Below are 16,631 nucleotides of genomic sequence, written 5' to 3' on the forward strand. Positions count from 1 at the left end.
AAAAATGGGGCTCCACTGCTATCGAAACTGGTTAGGTTTTATCAAGTAAAAATATTAAATATACAAATAAATTTACAGAAAGAATTTAGGGGAATTCCCTAGTTACTTTCGAAGTTCTCTCAACTGAGTTGCCATGATTAAAGTCAGGTTGCAACCTGTCATATTTATTTTAAAAATGGGAGAACTTTTCAAAAGTTTAGTTCGATCTAGATTTTCTGGTAAGGATTCGAGGCCCCCCTGAGCTTTAAGGCCCCCGGGCACTGTCCTGCCTTGCCCCTAGGTAGCTACGCCACTCTCTTTTGCTCACCATTTTTATTAAAAAAAAGACATGCTAGCAATGTATCTAATAATGGAGCCGAAAATGCCAGCCTTGCCTACAAAATGCCTATTCAATAAGCTTACAGTGTCACACTTAAACTTCACAATAATTTTTGGTCTTTAGTTTGTGCGGTTAGAGAGAAAGGGAAGATAACTTTGTTTCCGTCATCTGTGGAAACAGCACTATTTTAGGCTCCACCCGCCAACAAGCTATCGCTTCGATGAAGCGGGCTCTTAAGAGGGCTTTCTTCAAAAGTAACAAAACAGCAGTGGCGTGCACAGGAGTTCAAGCCAGGGTATGCATTTAGGTACCTATATACTTATTTTACGGCAGGTTATAATGAAAAATAAGCATTGATTTATTACAATGAGGGTAAGCAATGCGTTTATGCCTCTATGAGCTGCACACCACTGCAAAACAGGCACCTTTTTATTCTCTTCTTAAGATGCCCCTTTCTCTTTGGGAAGAGATCGAGCTTTGCTATCAGTATAACCCGGTGCGGGACAGCGCGGGTGACGTGCGGGTGTGCGGGGCGTCCCCCCGCCTCATACCCCGATTGCTATCTCGACCTGTCGCGCACTATACCTACATACCTAATAGGTGATGTAAGAATATTATGTAACCAACTTACCCCTTGTGTCCGTCCACAACATATTCGCCAAAATAATCATTATAACAAACAAGAATAAATTAATATTAACATTACAATTTATACCTAACAATTATTATCACATGAGCCGGTAGTCGGTAGCTACATAACTCACCGACACCCGTACGTACACATACAAGGTTAATTAGCAAATGCGATCGTTTTAGGTAATTACTAAATAGCTACACTTATAATAAAACTATAACTGGATGATTTTTGTACATCCATACTAATACTTAATATTATAAATGCGAAAGCGTGTCTGTCAGTCTGTCTGCTAGCCTTTCACGGCCCATTCGTTCAACCGATTTTGACAAAATTTGGTACAGCGATAGATTGCATCCCGGGGAAGGAAGTCAAAGAGTTCCCACAGGATTTTTAAAACCTATATCCACGCAAACGAAGTCGCGGGCATCATCTAGTTAAATATAGGTTTTTTTTTAAATAGATATAGCGAGCAAACGAGCAGGCGGGTCACCTGATGTTAAGTGATTACCGCCGCCCATGAACATTTGCAGCACCAGAGGATGAGGTATTATGTATTTTGAAAATTTTGCCTGTTCGTCTGTCTGTCTGTCTGTCTGTCTATGCACGTTTCACGCTGAAACTACTGAACAGATTTGAACGCATCTTGAAATGGGTTGAGTTAATATTCCGGGCTAATACGAGTATGCATGTAAATACTTAGGATAGTTTTTTCCACGAAAAACTATAGGGTTCGTTCGGGATAGGGAATACCTACTAATTTTTGTCTATATTACTCCATAACTCCATCAAAACTGAACCAATTTTGACAATTCTTTTATTTATACAAAGGTTGCATTATTATGTTAGTTTTGTATAATAAATTAGGTGAAGATTTGATAATTTGGAGATGGAGCACAAACCTCCTCAGCAAGTCTGCAAATTAATAGCGATTGTTGTAAAAACTTAGTAAAATATAGTAAATCAATATTAACAACTAGCAACTCGCCCTGGTTTTGCACAGATAGCTTATTACAACTTTAATAGAGACCTCAAAATTTTTGAAATTCCATATAGCCATTCAATGTAGGTTTCTACTGGTGAAAGAATTTTAAACATTTTCAATTTCAATATCGGGTCAGTAGATACAGAGATTACACCCTACAAACAAACTTTCAGTACGCAGCCGAAAGTAATGTACATCGGCTTTTAGAATTATATTTCGCCTTTGTAGAGCGTTGTCTCTGTTACTCGTACCTATATGACGTTTTGTAGGTCTCAACGACAGAGACAGTGCTCTACAAATTTGCTATCTCCTTCTAAAGGTCGATGTACATTACTTTTGACTGCGTGTACAGTAAACTTTACCTCTCATAATATTAGTATAGATATAATAAGTTTACAGAAGTCATCACACGTAAATCATTATCAAAACTTACACTCCCTACGAACTTTAAATCAGAAGCTTTAAATCAGCCAAGCTTTAAATCTAGCTTTACCAGGAGCGTTTTAGTAGGTCAAAGATATTACTCAAGATGCACAATATTAAGCAGTTAGCAAGTTCGTTCGTCTTTACATCAAAGCAATTTACGTGCAACGACTCAATTAAACCACACCCTGTTGGCTGTTGGATGTCAACGAATCGCAGCAGTATATCGTCAACTCGTAGATAAAACTCTCTCTTCACCTTTTCAACTCATCGCATCGCCTGTCCACTACTGAGGACAGTATGCTTAGTGTCAGGTTATTTTTTTTAAATAATTTGAATTGTCAGAAATGATGTAAAATTATTAATTTATCTAATGAAGGTAGTTTAATAAAATCGCTATTTCACTCATTCGATGTCATACGATCTGTCATACGAGGCCACCTGGAGAGGCAAACTGCTTGCGCGGTTTAAACCTCGAACCATACGAATAGCCACAGTGGCGTGTAGATCATAGAGGCATAAAAGCACTGCTTACCCTTGTTGTAAAGACCAATGCTGATTTTCTATATCAGTTTCCCCGTTGTAAGTTCCTACTTATTGATTGCCCTTAACCGGATTCCAAATCCAGTGCGTGCCACTGCTAATAGGAATCCAAAGTCTTAAAGTCAAAGTCAAAGTCAAATGATTTATTCAAAATAGGTAATAAATTACTCGTATTGATTGTCTGGTATGGTGTTAGATTTGTAAGATATAGTGGTGATAATTATTACGCAAACTTAAAACTAAAGCTACGAGGGTTCCACGCGCCCAGGTCTAAGAAGAGCCCACAACAAACTCAGTAACCACTATACATCACCGCTTTCTCAAATTCAATAGGTATTGCTAAATTTCATCAAGTCTTGTCAAATTAACTTTGACTCTATTGACTATTATTTACAATTTCATTAATAGGTACCTACTTACTTATAATTTCGGAAAACATCAAAAGTTACTTATCTTCAGACATGACTACATTTAACGTCCTAAACTTTCCCTTTAAGAAAGATATACTTATTGTACACATAAAAGTTTATTACTTTTAACCTTTAGTATTATCTACAGTGAATATTAATCTACAAGCAGGTCCTTTTAAAGTTCATTCGCTTTCAAATTAAAACAATATTCTAAAGCGCGACGAAATTACTTTTCGTCTCGTTTTGTTGAATGTAAACATAATAATAATTATTCTCAATGCCATATTTTCAGATTAAATTTTATTTTATTTTACGATTATTAAGTACTTATATCTTACAACTGTTAATTGTAAAACATAATTTAGTTTAAAATATCAGATTCTCGCTAACGGGTTTAATGAAAAGAAAATTATTATAATTGGATCTACACTCTACCTATGTACGTAGGTACGTATATAAATTGCGTTTTTTCCCAGGTTGTCTGAATCTGTTTATAATATAAAATTATAACTATAAAAATAATTACTTTTTTATCTTTAGAACATGTTTTAAAACATGTAGAGAGAGAGAGAGCCAGGGCGTGCCAGACATTCGTTATTTTATAAAAGCTGGAAAGTTTCTCTGTGTATAACGATCCGCGGCTATGAAGTTTGGATCATGGTGGCTTTGGGAGATAACAGGTAACAAAGGTGTAAAAAGTCGTGCGTCAAAGTACATAGTCGTAAAGTTCGGAATATTATCAGAAACCACGTCATGCATTGCCATTAAAAATATTAAAAAAATGGAGTTTTCCCGAACAAGCCGGATTCCGAAAAGGCTTCAGTACCATAGATCACATCCACACGCTGCGGCAGGTTATACAGAAGACTTATACTTGGAAGTTCGAAATTGTTCGTGCGTGTTCGTACGAAAACGCATCCAATGTGCGGTCGGACTAAATTTATTTGATAAGCATTACAACCTGTTCCATATCCAGTTAGACAAAAAGCAATTATTTCGGGCTAGTTGTTACGATAGATTATTATCTATTCAAGCGGTCGGAGTTTACTCGCTTTCAGAGTAAGCAATTCGTGGGCAAGCGAGTGAACGCTCTACTGGACTTAAACAGGCATAACTGAGGACTTTTCTGCGGTAGTGAAGCGGTGCGGGAGAGGTGTGATGACGTGATGCGAGAGCTCAGTCATTCGTCAACTTGTGACAACCTGTCACCCCCTCGAACCGCTCCACTACGGCAGGAGTCTACTTAGTCATGCGTTCGCTAACGACAACGCGCACCCAGTCTGCGCGCTCGCAGAGTACTTCGAAGTTCGAAATTGTTCGTGCGTGTTCATACGTGTTTTACAAATTCGTACGAAAACGCATCCAATGTGTCGGTCGGACTAAATTATTTGATAAGCTTACAACCTGTTCCATATCCAGTTAGACAAAAAGCAATTATTTCGGGCTAGTTGTTACGATAGATAATATTATCAAGCGGTTGGAGTTTACTCGCGTTCAGAGTAAGCAATTCGTGGGCAAGCGGGTGAATTAAATTACGCCATGCTCTGGTGGACTTTAACAGAGATATTAGAGCAGTATATCACAAACTTGCAGATTAAACTCGCTATCATAATATTATTATTTAATTATGACTCCCTCGAACTGCAGTGTTTAACAAACTATGATGAATTACATATTCTGTTCATTAACTGCTATATTTAAATTAGTCAAGAGCACGAGCGTGCTCTGGACTAATTTAAATATAGGTAAATTCTTACTAACTAACGTTTAACGTCTTCGTCGTTTAACGTCTATGAAACGACAAGGAATCTGGTAGATGTTGATTCAGGATCAAACCGAGAGTTTACTCACTCTAGTTCACTCTGGTGATGTGAAATGAAAGATACGTGCATATAGTACACGACAGGTCAAGATGGCAATCGGGGTATGAGCCGGGGGACGCTTCGCACTATCCCGCACCAGATTAGCTCGGGGGCTGTGCGGGTCTGCGGGGTGTCTCCACCCCGATTGCCATCTCGATCTGTCGCGTGCTTTAGTCGTTTCATTGTGTGTATGTTAAGGTATAATTCCGAACCACGCTGCACGCAACAGTGCTGCCGCAACAGTGCTGTCGCGGCACTACTGGTCCCCATACAATCTCTATAAGCTTATATGAGATTACATTCCGAGCTAGGCAAGCATATTGCTGCCGCGACATTGCTGCCTAGCTCGGAATGTAATCTAAAATTTAGATACTTAGATAAATTTAGATCAGTCAGTCAGTCAGTCAGTCATCTTTTCCTTTTATATATTTAATATATAAAAGGAAAAGATGACTGACTGACTGACTGACTGATCTATCAACGCACAGCTAAAACTACTGGACGGATCGGGCTGAAATTTGGCATGCAGATAGCGATTATGACGTAGGCATCCGCTAGGAAAGGATTCTTGAAAATTCAACCCCTAAGGGTATGAATTTAGGGGTTTGAAATTTGTGTAGTCCACGCGGACAAAGTCGCGAGCATAAGCTAGTCTCATATAAGCTTATAGAGATTGTATGGGGACCAGTAGTGCCGCGACAGCTCTGCTGCGTGCAGCGTGGTTCGGAATCATACCTTTAGGCAGGTACCTATACAAAAATTAATCATATTCACGGCCTTGACACTATAATATAAGGCATTTAATAAGTCTGACATATTTGACACACAGTTTTTAGCACACAAACCCAATTCCAAGAAATTTTATACCTATTTCGACGTAATTAGAGAAAGTCATGCTCTGAATATTAATTCCTATGAACAAATACTACTTAGGAATATTGCTATGAAGTAATCACTAAGTGAAGGAAAAGCTGTTAGTTAATCCTTGCTGAGTTTCAGACCCAGTTTGATATAGTTTCTCTACTTACTCATAAAATGTATCGAGTCTTAACATTGTTATACACTTAGTTTAATCCTTAGTTACATTTTTAACCGACTAAGGCAAATCCAAAAGAAAGGGTTATGATTTTAGCAGTCTATCTATATACGTATGGATGTATGTATGTTTGTATCTATGTGTGTAGCGCCTAAACTACTGGGCCGATATTGAGGAATGAGGTGTCAATCGATTCGTTGTTATGGTCCGGGTGATATTATAGGCTACATTTTATACAAAAAAAACCGGCCAAGTGCGAGTTAGGCTCGCGCAATGAGTGTTCCGTACTACAGTCGTATTTTTTCGACATTTTGCACGATAATTCAAAAACTATGACGCATAAAAATAAATAAAAATCTGTTTTAGAATGTACAGGTGAAGACCTTTCATATGATACCACACTTGATATAGACACTCACTTCGAAAGTTGAAAATACTAATTATTAGTTCATGACCACAATTTAATTTTTTTTTTGTGTGATCTAACCCTAAATTCACGGGTTTCAGATTTTTCCACAAATGTCAGCTATAAGATCTACCTACCTGCCAAATTTCATGATTCTAGGTCAACGGGAAGTACCCTGTAGGTTTTTTGACAGACAGACGGACAGACAGACAGACAACAAAGTGATTCTATAAGGGTTCCGTTTTTCCTTTTGAGGTACGGAACCCTAAAAATCGACCTGACTCAGAATATATATTATATAAATCTTACTATACTAACTAATAATACTAATAACCAATCAAATCAATTACTGAGTGGAAAATTGGATGATACCTTCTCACTTATATATTCCCAGTACATAGTAGAATACCTAAATAATTCGTGCACTAAATAATTCCGTTGGAATTAATCATTTGTTAATGTAGGTAGCAGGTAGGCAGTGGCGTGCAGCTCATAGAGGCATAAACGCACTGCTTACCCTCATTGTAATAAATCAATGCTTATTTTTCATTATAACCTGCTGTAAGATAAGTTCATACCTAAATGCATACCCTGGCTTGAACTCCTGTGCACGCCACTGCAGGTAGGTGCTACATAATAGATGCCTAGGTACCACCTGAAACTGTACGTGTTAGTTAGAATTGCTACGGTGCTATTGGTGATACCAAGTTTTACGAAAATGTAGGACAAACCACTAATGTTGATGCAACCTTTTGATAATTTTCTTCTTCTTCAAGTGCCATCTCCTACCGAAGGTTGGCAATCATTAAGGCTAACTTCTCTTGTTTACTGCTGCCCTAAACAGTGATCTTGTACTCATGTTAAACCACTGGCGAAGGTTCTTGAGCCAGGATATTCGTCTACGGCTAGGTCTACGTCTGCCTTTTATCTTGCCCTGTATTATAAGCTGCAGTAGATCGTATTTTGGGTTGCGCATAACATGATAATTTTCTATTCTATTTTATTAGTTAGTAAGTTAGTAAGACAAAATAAAGCTTTAAATCCATACTCCATACTAATCCATACTTCCATACTAATATTATAAATGCGAAAGTGTGTCTGTCTGTCTGTCTGCTAGCTTTTCACGGCTCAACCGTTCAACCGATTTTGACGAATTTTAGTACAGAGATAGCTTGCATCCCGGGGAAAGACATAGGCTGCTTTTTATCCCGGAAAATTAAAGAGTTCCCAAGGGATTTTCTAAAACCTAAATCCACGCGGACGAAGTCGCGGGCATCATCACGTGCTTAATAAGACGTATGGGTATACCAAATACACTTAGTCTACCAATTCGCACTTAGTCAGGCGTGGCAGACTATGGCCTAAGCCCTTCTTAATCTGCTCAATGTGATAAGTTGATTATAATGACGATGGCTAGACTCTAAATTAAAAAATATTACATAATACGTCCATAATATTATTACTTATTCCTGAAACAAGCGTTAAGCTTAATTATTGGATGGGAAGGGAAACATTAATCATGGTGTAAAAACAAGCCCGATATTTTACAAAATACGGGAAAATGTCCAAGATAACCAAAATTAATGGTACCCCTATTCCAAGAACGATCTGCACCATAAATTGCAGCGAGTTAGGCTACAAAAACACGTGCTACATTGCAATCTAGTACTTGCGACTACCAAGTTATACCTACTGTAATCTTGCTTAGTATAGTTGGTGATGAGATTGGTTACTACTAGCCACTACTTTCATGTCTTTTTAGGGTTCCGTAACCGAAAATCAAACATGTTAGATATTAGAAATCACAAAGTAGGTATATTATAACCCAGTTCGGTTACTTAGGTCATAAAAATCGTGTACATTACGAGTTGATATTTCGTATTTTCTTATCGATTACAAGTTTTAGCCCTTGGTAAGCGATGATGCAGTCTAAGTTGGACGCAGGCTCACTTGAAAGGGATATGGCAGTTTTATTAAACCCATAATTATTCTCCTTATCGGTTTCTACGAGGAGTAAATAAATAAAAATCTTTTTTGTGCTTTCGAATCGTCGGATGCATCTACCACTGGTCCGGAATGCCTACCAAATGAATCATAACGGAACACTAAATCGTTAGCGGTTCAGCATTGCCGGTAGAGTAGTAACTAGTCGAAGCTTGCCAGAAGACCAGAGACAATTTAGAAAACATAAATTCCCAAATTGCCCCTTCAATTCGGGACCTCCAACTAATAAGACCAGGGAAGTCATCAAAAATGCATCATCATCATCATCATGATTAATCCATGACCGGCTCAGTACAGATCACGGGTCTCCTCTCAGAATGAGAAGGTTCTGGTCATAGTCTGCCACTTTGGCGAAGTGCAGATTAGCAGACTTCACACCGTTGAGAACATGATGGAGAACTCTCAGGCATGCAGGTTTCCTCACGATGTTTTTCTTCACCGTTAAAGCAAGTGATATTTAATTAGGTACTTAAAACGCACCGAACTCCGAAAATTTAGAGGTGCTCGCATGGGATCGAACCCCCGACCTCCAATTAGGAGGTGGATGTCTTAACCACTTTGCTATCACAGCTTACAAAAATGTAATATGTAAACCATTTTGTACCCTCTATTTAGGTGAGTCTTTTTATCTGTCAGTTTTATATCTCAATTTCCCTTTACCCCGACGCGGGTTGGACTTGATATCAGCCTGCCTTCACTCAGGGTTAATGACACGTGGCTATATACGACTTTATTCAGATGCCTCCTTGTTAATGATACGGGATGCTATCCGTGGGATATTATCTTGAGATGAGATATGCGGTTCTTCATCTTTTTTCGTATTATCCGTTTGCCTTTAGGTTAGGAACACTTTGTACTTTTGTCCGTTTGCGTATTACAGCCATTTAAAACATAACCTAAGTAGATTAAAGGTATAAATATGTCATCCAATGTTTTCAGCGTACATATTCAAAATCCTTTGATTTTTTATCGTTTTGTATTTTATGTCTTTTTTCTTGTACCTTTATTTGTATTTAAATTTATTATTAATTATCTAGTTAGTGTAAGTGGCACTGCCGTTCTAATAAGATATAAAAAATAAAAAATAAATAAATAAAGTTGAAAAATTTGTTTATATTTTAAAAAGAATTATCAAGGTAGGTAATCCTGAATATAAAAATCGAGAGCGGAAAAAAATCGGTTTATTCCATTGCGTGATATTTCGCTGAATAGGTATTTTAAAATCATTAAGAGGTTTTCAAGATAGTTTTAAAAAAATGTTAATAATGACTATTCGTTTTAAGCATGACTACGGAACCATACTATATGCGTTTTCTGACACGTGCTTGATTACTTATTACAATTTTCGTTTATAATTTTCTAATAGCCTTAATAAGCTCTATTAATCGGTTTCGGTTTAAAGAATTTATTCACAAAAAGAACATACTGTTCACTTACATTAAGATTAATTATATATACATTTTAGTAACTACTAACACAGACGCATGCATTACAAATTCAATTTTTAAATTTTACTATAATAATACTTAACTATGTCTATAGGTACCTAATTATAATATTTTTTATCTAACTTATTAACTATTTCAATTTTATGCAAATTACAAGTTCTAGTTAAACAATATAGTCCGCAACATATTTCTTTAGCCTATTCTTAAATTGAACAATGGTTTTAGTCTGTTTTATCACTTCAGGTAAGCTATTAAACATATGTACACCCTCACACATTATATTTTTAGTTCCGTAGGTTTTTGTTCGTGGTTGCCAAGTGTGTAATTTACTTTTATTTCTAAGATTATAGTTGATAGTTTTTTGTTTAAATGTTATATTGGTATGTACAGTTTTACTAGTAATTTTTTTAATGAGAAGACATGTGTTGTATGTGTATAATTGTTTTATGTTAAGGAGTCTAGTCTTTCTATATAGGTCTTTAGTTGGTGTTAGGTAATTATAATGAAATAGTGTCTTTATTAGTTTATTCTGGGTTCTTTGTAATCTGTTGATGTGTGTTTGTGCAGCTGATCCCCAGATTTAATGGGTTTGTCAATAGGTACTTAGACATTGATGTATCCTTTTCAAGGGCAAACTACAGAATAAAATATAAAACATTTAGTTCGTTGGCATTGAGATGCTCTTAGCTTGATGAATTGAAAAGGCGTAAAGCTTACTTTTTATCGAGAAAATGTCTCGTGTCATGACGCGAAAAGTTTTGCAGGAAAATAGTTATATCTTATATCAGAAAAAATCCTCAAAATACCTAGGTAAATTTTTTCACGATTAATGGAATTAACTGATAAGTAAGTCCGGTTAGGTCCGGATAGGTCTCTTGTAGGGACTTCCACACGCCACGGTCTTGCGCCGCGCCGCCTGGATCCAGCGGCTCCTTGCGACTCGTCTGATGTCGTTAGTATAGTCAATTATTTTTCTCCAATACCCATGCAGAAAAGCGGGTGCAATTTTCATCGTAGCGCCTACAGGAAGCTTCTCTGTGTACAGTAATAGGGCGCCCTAATGGAGGAGTCTAAATTAATCAGGTCAGTTGGTCAGTGCGCCTCGCAGCTCGCACACGATGGAGGCATGGGGTTCATTAGAGCTTACGGTGTTCTGTCTTGTTACGGGGAAAAGCTGCTATAGATTGAAGTTAGTTGTATCTATGTATGAGAGCGGTGATAGCCTAGTGGTTTTTTTTTTTTTTTAATTCTGATACAAGTTAGCCCTTGACTGCATTCTCACCTGGTGGTAAGTGATGATGCAGTCTAAGATGATAGCGGGCTAACCTGGAAGGGGTATGGTAGTTTTTATTAAACCATACCCCTTTGGTTTCTACACGGCATCGTACCGGAACGCTAAATCAGACCAGAAATTTAGAAATTATAAAATTCCAAACCCCTGCCAGGAATCGAACCCGGGACCTCCCACTATTAAGACCACAGCGCTCACCACTGCGCCAGGGAGGTCGTCAAAACGTTAAAACGTTATGCATCCGATTCGAGAGTTGCGTATACCCGTGCGTGCCCGGGATCGAACCCCCGACCTCCCATCCGAAGGCGGACGTCCTAACATAAATTCCTCCCAATCCTTTCATAATTTTTTTCATAAACTGATTTTTTGCTTCAAAAGCTGACCTATTTAACACCATAGTAGGCAAATTATGCAAAGAAACAAAAAGGGAACCCAAAAAGAAAAATGAAAGCTATGTTCAATCGAAGGTGCAATATTGAATTCGGGAATTGAAACAGGTGTGGGCGATGACCTATTTAAAGTTTCATCTCGAAATTTCTGTTTGAATAATTTGATAATTAAATTTGGTTAGGTACTATTGCTTAGAACCCCTAATTTCTTTTTGTTGAAAATTAGTTGAACGACTAAATTATAATTTTACTTAAACTTTTACAAAGTATACCTACCTACCTACCTACCTACTTTAACTTACCACGAATTAGATATTATATTTTTTCCTCCGTAGGCGAGGGTCCAGGCCACGGTGAAGAAAAACATCGTGAGGAAACCTGCATCCCTGCATGCCTCTATAATTTCTCAAAGGTGTGTGAAGTCTGCCAATCCGCACTTGACCAGTGTGGTAGACTGTGGTCAAACCCTTCTCATTCGCAGAGGAGACGAATCTAGAGAAATATTCTGTATTGAATGAGGTATCTTATCATCATCATCATCAATCAATAGACGTCCACTGCTGGACATAGGTCTCTTGTAGAGACATCTACACGCCACGGTCTTGCGCCGCCTGGATCCAGCGGATCCCTGCGACTCGTCTGATGTCGTCCGTCCACCTAGTGGGGGGTCTTCCAACGCTGCGTTTTCCGGTGCGAGGTCGCCATTCAAGCACCTTGGGACCCCAACATCTATCGGTTCTACGAACTATGTGCCCTGCCCGTCGCCACTTCAGCTTCGCAACCCGTTGAGCTATGTCGGTTACTCTAGTTCTCCTACGGATCTCCTCATTTCTGATTTGATCACGTAGAGAAACTCCAAGCATAGCTCTCTCCATTGCCCGCTGAGTGACTCTGAGCTTTCTTATGAGGGATATAGGTATCCATATTTATAATATTTTATGCATGGGGAAAATAAATAAAACTTACATACCTGCCTACTTACACACAGGTTAAAACATTACCTACTCTCCTGTTGGGTGTTACCACATTAGGCTAAAAGGCTAAATTTTAAACAATACGATTTCATTTAACAAGTGCTTACGTAAGACCTGTGAAGCGTAGCTCGTGGACACAAAAGGGACACAGAGTTCTGCTCGGAGTGACCCAAATTCAGGGACACAGTTGGAAATTAACTAAAGCAATTTGTGGCTGACGTAGATACACAGATAGACAAAACTCTTGGAGGCTTTGTAATTATTACCCAGTAGTTTTTGCCAGCGATTGTATTCAGTATTTTTTTTTAATTTATAAACTAGTGTTCACGTCAAAAGTGCTATTTTAGTGTTTGGCAGTGGCAACAATTCAATTCAATTCAATTCAAATTTCTTTATTGCGAATATGGGTAAACAGTGGAGATATTACAAAAACAAAAAGGTACAGCCAAATTCTGCCTATTAGCATGCAATATGTTATGATATACCTAACAACGTGTACATAGTTTTGATAAAATTAGTCACATAAAATACACACAGTCACAAAAAAAATACAAATTTCCAAAAAAAATACAACAGCACCACAGAATACGAAGCAGAGAGAGAGATAATATACGTAAATCAATTATTAACTTTAAAAAAATTGAGAACCTTTTTTCTTCTGTCGGATAAAAACTCAGTTCAAAGATACCTTTAGAAACTACAGCTGCATTTAATTGAGTACCCCGATAGTGCCATTAAAATACTAATAGACCATGACAAGAGCACATAAATACATTTTTCCTGAAAGACAGAATACAAAGGTCTCTAATGTACCAACTACTCGCGCGTATTTTATAAAGTTGTATAGTAAAACATGGAAATACGTCCTCTCAAAGGGCACGACATTAGCGATAAAGATGGCTTCAAACGCTGTCGGAAGGGCGCTTAAATACATAAGACAAGACCACAGAAAAATAAAAGGAGATCAGAATTAGAAATAATACCGGCGACCTCCCTGGCGCAGTGGTAAGCGCTGTGTTCTTATTAGTGGAAGGATCCGGGTTCGATTCCTGGCAGGGGTTTGGAATTTTAAAATTTCTAAATGTCTGGCCGTGGTTACTTACCACCCTACCGGCAAAGCCGTGCCGCCAAGCGATTTAACGTTCCGGTACAATGCCGTGTAGAAACCAAAGGGGTATGGGTTTAATAAAAACTGGCATACCCAGGTTAGCCCGCTTCCATCTTAGACTGCATAATCACTTACTACTAGGCGAGATTGCAGTCAAGGGCTAGCTTGTGTCTGAATTTAAAAAAGAAGACAAGATTACAACAAAATAATAGAAAAACAAAGTTAGAAATAATACTGTGTAAAGTCTGCCAACCCACACTTGGCCAGCGTTGTAGACTAAGGGCGAAAACCAGTCCTCAGTAGTGAGCTGGCAATGGGTTGATGGTGATGATCTTTCCTTCCAGCGGACAGCGTAAAGTTAATTCGTTTTTCAAACCGGAATCTCTTGCGCTTATCGCAAGCCTGTCTTGGCAACATATCCGCTTACACAAGTCCTTAGATAAGTATGTAATCAATCAAACTCAGAGCGACAAGTTTGTCAGTTGGCTCAAGATCCCTGGTGATTTACATGAAAAATACGCTACAGGAGACTCCAATCGCTTCGGATTAACTTTTCGATCTGGGTTCCTTTAATGTGACGACTTTTGTTGTCGTATTGAATAAGTTTTCTTAAAGTCAATTTTACGCGCCCGAAAGTAATGTACATCGGCCTTTAGAATTACATTTCGGTTTTGTAGAGCGTTGTCTCCGTCACTCATACCTATGTGACGTTTTGTCGGGCTCAATGTCAGAGACAACGCTCTACAAATCTGCTATCTCCTTCTAAATGTCGATGTACATCACTTTCGGCTGCGTACTGTAATCAAATATTCCAGAGTTTCTAGAAGATTTGAATACAATGCTCAATGAACTTAGCAGAGTTTCTCAACAGGTGGGCCTAAAAACATGAGTAGGTAAGATGAAAATCATGTCTAATGCTCATGTCCCGTCCCATTCAGTAATCGTTAAGAGTTCTCCATTCAAAATTATAGCCGAGTATGTATACTTGGGACACATAATCCATCTAGGTAAGTTCAATTTCGAGAAAGAGGTCAACCAGCGAATCTAACGGCTGGGTAGCGTTCGGGAAGCTTCGAGACGCCTTGTTGTAAAATTCCTCAGTGCTTGAACGATAAAGTCTTCGAACAGTGTGTGTTGCACGATGACATAATATTATGGATCCGAGACATGTTCGATAACTATGGCCCTCTTAAGAAAGTTCAGAGTCACTCAGCGGCCGATGAAGAGTGCTACACATGATCAAATCAGAAATGAGGAGATCCGTAGGAGACCTAAAGTTCATAGGACATAGCTTAATGGGTTGCAAAGCTGAAGTGGCAATGTGAAGGGCACTTAGTTCGAAAAACCGATAGACGTTGCGGTTGCAAGCTGATGTTAAAAAATACTGACCTAATAAAGCTTAACAAACAAACTCGTGTTATACGTCCTCATTTTAATACCAAGGTCAATAGCCTACAATCTAACGACCTTTACATGTTTTATTTTATAAACTTTTCTAAATCCTTTCATTAAAGGCTTCTATTACTTTACTTCTAATTATGACTTTTTCCGACACACATTTAAATAGATTACGTTGGGCGCCTTTTTAGACTGACGTGTGTTTCCAATTCAACCCATACGTCAAAGCAAGTGCGTTTATATGCGGATATATTTTATATTTAAGTATTTATTTATGACATTCAATCACCCGCGGCTTGCAAGTACTGGCCTATAAAACGTGGCGGTGCAAATATCTTTATCCGTTCGTATGTTTTCACGAAGTAGGTTACCCGGGCTTGTACTATAGTGGTTGTTCACAATATTTTCATTCACGCCTGTCAAATTACGTATTCAAGGGCCTTTCACCAGGGAAAACAATCGATGACTCTTGGCCACTTTACGGGCCACGTCGGTTTTTTACGTAAATGCTCAAATCCATGACGAGGATTGCGATTTATTTCGGTTAGATGTAGAATAAAGTTTTGTGGTAAAAATATTAAGTTAACTTATTTTACTTAACTAAGTAATATTTTTTATAAAAAAACTAGCTCATCATCGTTGTAAAATATTTAAAATTATAGTAATAATCATACCAATCTGATAACAGAAGGACTGGCTCATATTATTTTATGCAAAGGTCAGCCTGGCTATTACGTGGCTCATTATTTTATACCTACAATACTAAGATTAGGCTAGCGTTAAGTTTTATTGTAGGTAAGAAAGTCATATTTTTATATTAAAATGAAAAAATCACACTTTATTAGTAATAGTTATACCCGAATACACAGGCAAAATTGACACTGTTCTATAGTTTTTAGGGATTTATTTTTCGAAACAAACTACTTATTAATAACTGTGTCCTATTATCAGCTGTTAGCATAGTATACTATTAACTTTTTTCCAGACAAAGTGTGATTAACTTTTTCAAAAATTCCCAAAGTTTTGAAACTGCAAACTTTCAAAACTTTGTTCAAGAAAGTTTACCTATTATTATCTATGTAAGTAGTTATTATTATGAAGCTATGATAGCCTAGTGGTTAAGATATCGATATGGGGTTCGATCTTGGACACGCACTTCTAACTTTTCATAGTTATGGGCGTTTTAAGTGATTATATCACTGGCTTTAGCGGTGAAGGAAATCGTGAGGAAACCTGAGAGAAAATTCTCCTTAATGTTCTCAAAGGTGTGTGAAGAATGTTAATCCACACTTGGTCAACGTGGTAAGCTATGGCCAAACCCCTTGTCATTCTGAGAGGAAACTCGTGTTATGCAGTGGCTGGCGTTGGGTTGAACATGATGATGATGATGAATGATAACAA

At 37.8% G+C, this 16,631-nt stretch overlaps 2 protein-coding genes across 2 annotated transcripts in view; both read left to right on the plus strand.

Moving 5' to 3' along the window:
- The window catches only part of LOC117991784 (zwei Ig domain protein zig-8-like), a 282,813-nt gene that overhangs the window by 126,791 nt on the left and 139,391 nt on the right, over nucleotides 1–16,631 (plus strand). The window lies entirely within an intron of this gene.
- LOC117991552 (putative phosphatidate phosphatase) overlaps nucleotides 1,917–16,631 on the plus strand; it is a 362,451-nt gene continuing 347,736 nt past the window's right edge. Inside the window, exon 1 of the mRNA XM_034979146.2 lies at nucleotides 1,917–1,929. The gene's annotated coding sequence lies outside the window, so the exon portion shown is untranslated. The remainder of the gene's footprint in view (nucleotides 1,930–16,631) is intronic.

The sequence above is a fragment of the Maniola hyperantus genome, chromosome 20 (genome assembly GCF_902806685.2).
Source record: "Maniola hyperantus chromosome 20, iAphHyp1.2, whole genome shotgun sequence".
Lineage (NCBI taxonomy): Eukaryota > Metazoa > Arthropoda > Insecta > Lepidoptera > Nymphalidae > Maniola > Maniola hyperantus.